Source organism: Lepidothrix coronata, unplaced genomic scaffold (genome assembly GCF_001604755.1).
Source record: "Lepidothrix coronata isolate B3197 unplaced genomic scaffold, Lepidothrix_coronata-1.0 Scaffold125, whole genome shotgun sequence".
Lineage (NCBI taxonomy): Eukaryota > Metazoa > Chordata > Aves > Passeriformes > Pipridae > Lepidothrix > Lepidothrix coronata.
The window spans coordinates 1,905,632-1,913,895 of NW_016690305.1; positions in this window are offsets into that span (position 1 = coordinate 1,905,632).

Consider the following 8,264-nt stretch of genomic DNA (forward strand, 5'->3'; position numbering starts at 1 on the left):
AAGCCCCATTGATCATACTTTATTGCTGCCTTGCTGCTTCAGCTGATGAGCTCGAGAGCTGCTGCTGGCTTGTCAAAAATGCTTTTTATTTGCAGAGAATATCTTCTCACTTACAGACTGAGTTTGTGTAAAGGCCAGCCCTTGAAATTCTCTAGGGATTAGCAGTGGGGACACCCCCTCCACAAAACCTGCTGGATTATCTTCTGTTTTGACCGAATACAAACAGGTGAAGAGAAGACTTCACATGAGATGGAAAGATTGAAGTGGACATTTGTTGAAGATGATGGGAAGTTTTAAGGAATGTCTTTCAGCAGCAGGCCCTGAGGGAGTTTTGCAACTCCTGCTGACTGTTGTGGTTCCCATTTGAAAAGTGACAGAGGATCTCCAACTTCCAAATCTGGACTCTGCCTCTTCTTGCATTTTGTAGGACTTGTGTTCCTTCAGTTTTCCTGCTTTCTGCTGCTACTTGTTCTGTGCCCAGGAATGAAAATGCACAAGTGGTTTTCTCTTTGTTGTTGCTAGTGCCTTCTGGCTGCCTGGGTAAATTAAATAGTTAATCTAGAACTGCAAGTAAATGACTGGATTTGGAAAAATCTTAAAAAACAACTATCACCCTTGTCCTCACTTTAGGACAAGTTTTTTTCCAATGACAGGAAATCCAATATCAAGGCTTTCAGATGAGGAGAATAGATGAAAGTAAATGGACTGGATAATTGTGAGAAAGGACACTTCTCACTGGCTGTGACCTAAGTGACATCATCTGCCCCCAGGTGCCTTCCTGAAGGCTGTAGGATTTCCACAAAGTGCTGCAGACAGACTTAAACACGTTATAGACCATTTGGATGAGAGAACTCTTTTGGTTGGGCTCTGTCAAGGTGGAGGGAATCCATTGGCTTTTTTTGTTAGATAGGGGCACCTGTGGAATTCCAGTCTGCAGAGCCACACCTCCCTCAAAAAGCAGAGGAGTGAGCAAACTGCCATCCTTTGGTTTGGGTCTCCTGCAAAGTCAACGAGGAGAACAGTTTCCCTTTCCCAGAGTTTGAGCGCAGCCTCCCAGGGGAAGTTGATTCTTTCCTCTGGTGGCCTGGGAATTGTTAGGATTCTGCTGCTGCTTTGTCCTGTGGTTCAGCTTCTTGTTTACCCATTTCTTGCTTCCCCCTTCTTCCCCAAGTGTTCCTCCAGCAAGCTTTTTCAGAAAAGACCCTTTAGAGCCAAAGAACTCCTTCAGACCTTGCACTTGGTGGAGAAGAAAACAGTGGGTTCACATGTTAGAACAGACTCATGTGAGGTTTGGAAACAAGTCTAGGAAGTATCTTGTGTTTGAAATGGGCCCAAATACTACTGATATGTGTGTAATAGCCCTATTATTTTACACTATTAGACTGCTGCTTGGAAAGAAATGCAAAGTCCCTGGAAGGTCTCCATGCTGGAAAAATGACTGCATCGCTGTCAACTCTGGGCCTGTGGCCTCCTGAGTCCATGAGCTGTTCAGTGGTGTCATCTTTGGAGAGGGAGATGTATCTATACCTTAAATGAGGTTTTTTTTAGGCCCTTTGAAGTTCAGCCTGACCTGTGGTCACCACTGACCCCTTGTTTTGAAGGGGGTGCTAAGAAAAACCAAGGTGATTGAAGAAAGCTGGCAGAATTGCCATGTCTGGACTTAACAAACTAAGAGGTGTTAAAACTGTACAAATGTGTGCACAGACATGGTCCTGGATGTTCAGAATGTAAATGTAGCCAAGCCTGTATGTGGATTTTGTTTCTAAAGAAAAGATTTTCTATATCTCTTCCCAGAATCAGGGAATTTCAGTTCTCATGGAATGCTAGCCTCGGGCTCCTTTGTCAGGACTGCAGAAACGTTACTGTTTGAATCTGTTACTTTCTAGTAGCAATCCCAGAAAATAGAATTTCTGTGGTTTGGAGGGGAAGAGTTATTTTCAGGTCCTGTTCTTTCAGTGGCAGGCCAACTTAGCCTTGTCTGAAAGGGGTTTCCTACTTGTACTGTCCTTCACCTTTTTTTCCCTTCTCCCACACATAAGTGCCAGCAGAGACCGAGAAAGGCCACAATAATTATTGGTGTGCTCCTTTACTCAACAGTTTTATGACAACAAATACTGCAGCTTTTGTGTCTGTCTCCATGGCAGACACCTCCTCAGAGCCCAAGTTCAGGATTTAATGCTTTCCATCAGTTGTTCTCCCAGCCTAATTCTCAGGAAAATGCCTGAGTACTCAGTTCAAATGTGAATTGTTCCTGTCTGTCACTCTGATAGGGCTTCTGAACTGACTAACCCCTGTTCTTTAGCACTTAGTCTGCAGTGCTGCTGCTCCCAGTTCTCCCAGTTGTAACTGCTGAGAGGTGGAATTGGAAAAGAGAAGCATTCAATGAACTGAACACGTGAGTAAGTAGCTGTGAGTCAGTGTTAGGCCTGTGGAGCACTGGAGAGATGCAGCATTGCTGCTTGGTCATCCAGCCACCGAGGGGGCCCTTTGCTCCTGGGATGTGTTTCCTCTCTCCCTTCAGCTGGTGGAGGGCAGAGCATGGAGCAGGCAGGGTTCCATTCCAGCCAGCAGAGCAGGGCTGTCTGCCTGTCCCTTGTGTTACCTGTCAAAAACCTTCCCTGAGTCAAGTTAGTGCTGATCTACTTATTGCTGAGAGTGCAATATTTAAAGTCTAATCCACTTCCGAGGTAGTTTCTCATTAGGAGCTTCAGTTATTCCTTTGCTCCAAAATGAATACAGAGTTTTTAAATCAAATCTTAATCCCAACCACCCAAGGCTTTTGACAAAAACACTAAATCATTCTTGTCACTTAGCAAAAATGATTTTCTGACTTCCAGCTGATTGTTCTCTTGTCACACAGTCAATTCTTTGGAGCTGTAAGGTGGTAGTGTGCTTTTTCCCCAGGCTTTCTCTAGGTAGGTGCACCTCAAAGAACCTTATGTAGTCAACTGTAACCTTTCCCTAAGTCATTTGTTAGGGGTTCTTTGGAGCACATTTTAAGGGACCTGTAGAAGTGCTGATGGATTCCTTTCTGTGCCATCGTTTGAATCATCAGTTCTGCCCAGCATTCTGTCAGGTTGTCTGTGGAAGTGAAAACTAATAGAATTTATTGAGGTTTTAAGTTATTTCTAGGGCTGTTGAACACACCAACATGGACACCTCTGAGATTTTATATTTCAGTTTATTGTTAAACATAGTCAGATTCCTTCAGGCAGTGTTCTTTTAGAGTTTGCAAAAAATAAGAAAATAAAAGACTGCTGCTTTGCTACTAAAAAAGATGAGAAGGAAAATGCCTTTGGTGGCTCTGTCCCAGGCCCATCAATGAGGTGTTCAGTCCAGACCTCTTGGACCTCCTTACGAGGCCAAGGCGCAGTTTCCTGATGCCTCGTTCTGTTCTTCCTGCACTGGGCACTGGGATCCTTTGTGTCGTGTGCCCCACAGGGTAGGGATCTGTGCCCAGATGTTGGGGTTGGGGTGCTCAGGGGAAGGAGCTTCACCTGCCCTGCTGATAATTTTCAAGGTTTCCTTTGCCCTAGAGCGGAGAAAGAGGTGGAGAGCAGGGGCCCTGCCAGCCTCCTGTGCTCCTCCTTGCTTTTGTCTTAAACAGGAGTCAGGGCCTGATTGCATAATGAGGTGTCTCTTAATGAGGACTAACCCTCTCCACGAGGGTGGCAGATAACCTTGTTCCAGTTTTCTTCTGGCCCAGCTCTGAAGTGCATGCGAGTCAAGGCAAATATTTGCAGTCAGCAGAACTGCACGAGAGCTGTTGTTTAAAGGCTGTGCAGGCCCCTGTCTCTGAAGTGCCTGATCTAATGGAACCTGTGCCTCTGATAGCACCTCTGCTGTTGTGTGGTTTTGTTAGAATTTAAGTTTTGGGTTTAGAAATGTTGTGTAGAAAGTAGCTTTATGATATATTGTGTTGTTTGTTCCTAGGGTGCTGTAAGACTCAAATCTGTCCAAAAATACTTAAAAATGTGTTCTTGATGTCCTGTTTCATGTGCAGATGCTGGATATTGGATAGTGATGTCAAACTCAGTGGGAATATAGTTTGATCTTTTTGTGAACAGTGGAGAATTTCAAGCTGCAGGTGAATGGGAAGTCAGAACACTTTGGATTTTGTTTTAAGGTCGCTTGGCACCCTCAGACAAAGACCTTTTAGAGCTGGTTTGTCTAAATGAGCAGTAGTTCTTCAGATGGTGGTCATAGGCTGGCTGATGTTCTAATGTGGTAAAAATACTTCCACACAGGAATTTCTGGAAGACATAGAATAAAGTTTGAATGTTGATGTTTTGTAAAGGTAAATGGAATGAACAGTTCAGTGAGGAGCTTACAAGACATCAATCTTGAGCAAAGTCATAAGATGGCTGAAGCAAGACTGGATGAAGATGTTGCTTTATATAATGCCTATTAACACATTTTTTGTGAAGCAGAAAGCTTTTGTCATCTCAAGAACAGTACTAAACTGAAGCAGTGTAATTCACTGTGTATTTTAAAAAGCTGTGAGTGTTGTTTGTGTAAGTGCGTTGATGTTTGGCTTCAGGGGCTGTGTGTTGGTCCCACGTTCTTGTATAAATGGCTGCAAAGACAGGATGTATTTATGTTTTGCTGAATGATTCATGGAGTGGTCTTAGGGGGAAAAATTGGAATAAATTTAGCTCACACAGACTGCAGATCTGACAGTGCTAATGCATTGGGTATGAGCTTTTTGGTGGAGTAACCAAGAGGAGAGGCCGTTCTGCAGCAACTTGAACATCCTTCAAGTCACTCCAAAAGTGTGCACGTGTGAACAACTTCAGATATTAAAACTCCCCAATATTGGATTTCGTTAAGTGAACGAGAGTCAGATTGGATGCAGGTTTTGTGGTGTGTATGGAACAACTCATGGAACATTAATGCAAGTGAGGATGTCTCAGCATTAGGATAAATGACCGGAGCTGTAAGCTGAGACTCCTTGTGTTATTCCCAGAGGAAAAGCTTTCTTTGCAGCTAAATTCCCTACTCATAACAGTGGATACTGCTCCACTTGGCTCTTCTAGGAAGCTGACAGTACTACTGGTGGTGTATGAACTGTTTCAGCAGCAGTTATCTGTGCTGTGCAGGTTTCTGAGGGAGCAGAGTTAGCCCAGGCCCTCGGATCCAACCTCTGGAGATGTGGAATGGACTTGTCACTTCCTGAAGGGAGACTGTGACATCTCACTGCAGGATAGATTTCTTTGACTAAGAGTCATAAAAATCACTCATATTTTTGAGTCCTTGTGTGTAAGAATCCATAACTATTTAATTTGTCACTTCAGATGTTGTTGTACAGAAATTATTCTGAGTACTTTTGAAATTATACTTCATTCTTGTTATGGAAAATTCTGTGGCCAGTGATTGCTTCCTGTTATGTCTGAAAAGTAGTGCCTAGAAAGCCTTAAAAAGAGCAGTTTTTTGAAAAAAAGTGTGTTACCCTATCTTGTTTGAGCTATTCTCATCCATTAATTGAGTCCACAGTTTGGGATTGACTCTCACTGGGACTTGCAGCGCCTTCAGAGCTCAACCTCTGTGCCTGGGGCGGCTTTTTATTCCATTGTCCTGTCAGCCTGCAGTAAATCAGACACCTCAGGAGTGCTTCCATCATCTGTGCTTCCATGGTAGAGTCCTGGGTCTTCAGTGGACTGGAAGACAAGAATCTTCCAGGCAGAAAAGGATGTAATCAGAATTGTGGTAATTCCTGCAAATAGCGTTTTCATCGCTTTTGCAAGGGAACTAATAATAAATATTCAGATAATCAAGGCTGAATTAAAGCTCTTATTGATTCATATACTTTGATAAAAGGTGTCTTAAGCTTCATCAAACTGTTACCCTGAGCTTTGTCTCCACTGCCTGCTGTGGGGTTTGAGGAAGTGCTGACTTTCATCTCCTTCCCAGGTGTCTTAACTTCAGAGGCTTTTGTGACAATTTGGAAGTGGGCTGGAGTGTCAGAGAGGAAATTCCTGTTATTTTTAACTGAATGAGGTCCGTGTTCAGGCTGGCTTGGTGAGGTCTAAATCACACACGTCTGTCTTACACTGTGGAACTCTGGTGCTCCTCCCCCAACTCAATCATCCTCAAAACCAGGAAAATCTGCACTGTTTACCTCCCTTGCACTGTAGTTACCTCTTGTTCAGCAGCTGCTTTCGTTTTCTGCTTCAGAAAATCCGTGGTTTTCCCAGGTGAGTGTGATCAGTGGCTCAGAGTACATCACACCTCAGCTGTGGCTTCTCGGCACGGTTGTGCCTGGAGTTCACTGAAGTGTCTCTGGATGGATTTGCTGACCTTCCTCCTTTGGGTATGATTGCCTGGATACATTCCTGACATCTGAGAAAGAGGCTTTAATCAGTTCATTGCCCTTAGAAGGGCAGGAACAAATGGAGGAACAGGTACTCTGTATAAATGTTAGAGAAAATTATCTTAAGGAGCCTTGTAGACATTTGAAAAAAAGTCCAAGTATTGCATTTTAAAACCTCGGATTAATGTTCTTGAAGATGTTGTGAGATCTTTCCATTGCTTTATTTCCTGTCCTGTCTCATTGTGATGAGCTTCACTGCAGGATCATGGGCTGCAGAGAGCCAACAAGAACAGGAGCCCCTTTTTGCTGTTCCACAGTATCTGTTCTGTGCCTTTGGCTTCTCCTGAAGCTCTTGGGCTCTATGAAAGTGAGTCGTGGTTCAGAGCAGAGCCTTGGCCCAGTATTTCTGCAGGTTGGGAAGTCAGAGAGGTGACTGATAGGGGATAAGGCTGGAGATCAGGGATCCAGGTTATGCAGGGACAGCCTGTTCTTAAAATGTGGGCTGTGGACAAGTACCTCAGTCATATTTTGGAAATTTCCAAAATCCAAATTACCCCCTGCAAGTATTTGCCATTTTTCTACCTTTTCATCCTGTTGATATTAATATATGGGAGGAATGTATTCCATCTTTGCTGGATTTGTCTGGGCTAGACCCTTGGAACAGCAAACCAGTCCAGGATGTTCCTTGGGACAGTAGAAGGATGTGGTCTTTGTCTTTAATGTTTGACAGTAGTTTATTAATGCACAGTTTCATCTTCAGTGGTTATATGGATTCTGCTGACTTGAAACTTTTTGTAGTTTCATAGTTTGTCATGTAACTACTTAATTTTCAATGTTACTTGGTGTCAGTTCTGTCTTTTAAAGACAGAAATAGAAAATATTTTAATACGGTTGTCTAGCTCTGTGGAAAACGTAGTCTGAAACACACACTTATTTTAAAGATGTAGAAAAGGATATTATTAATATTTCAGAAACTTATTGCATATAAAATCTGAACTTAAATTTTGATCTTCACTAATTATAAAGCTTAGTTAAGGCTTTCTATTTTAAGCACATAGAAAGACTGTAGATTATAGTTGGTGTGGTTCATTTTCACTCTTTAGCAGCAGCAGCATTGCTGTAACATCTGTTCCCAGTGTGGAGTGTTAATGGGAAAGAAAATAGCAATTACTTTCCTTGGAAGAGAATAACCTCCAGAATTTAGGGTGCTTTTGAATTTGGTAAAAATCCTTTGGGGGGGAAAAGAAAAAGGTCTTTTTAGGACATGATGTTGAGGGTCTGGGGTGTGTGCAGGGAAGGGAACAGAGCTGGGGAAGGGGCTGGAGCAGCAGGAGGGGCTGAGGGAGCTGGGGGGGCTCAGTCTGGAGAAAAGGAGGCTCAGGGGGGACCTTCTGGCTCTGCGAGTCCCTGACAGGAGGGGGGAGCCAGGGGGGGTCGGGCTCTGCTCCCAGGGAACAAGGGACAGGAGGAGAGGGAACGGCCTCAGACTGTGCCAGGGGAGGGTCAGGTTGGGTATGAGGGAGAATTCCATCATGGGAAAGGGTTGTTCAGCCCTGGCACAGCTGCTCAGGGCAGTGGTGGAGCCCCCATCCCTGGAGGGATTTGACAGCCACGTGGATGTGGCACTTGGGGACAGTGGTGGCCTTGGCAGTGCTGGGGGAATGGTTGGGCTTGATCTTAGAGGGCTTTTCCAACCCCAGTGATTCTGTGACTGAACATTTCTGGGTATAAGGAGCAGAGTTTTTATCCCAGTCCTTAGTAATCAGATGGTGTGATCTGTACAGGGAAGATGCACCTCAGAGCAGGTTTTCAGGACTTCCTAGTGAAAATGGAAGGAAATAGTCTTGAATTTCCAAATTTACCTCTAGGTTATTGAAAGCTATTAAAAAAGGTGATGGCTACTGACATTTTTAAATTACTAATTGGATCAATATTTACCAACTCATACAACAGA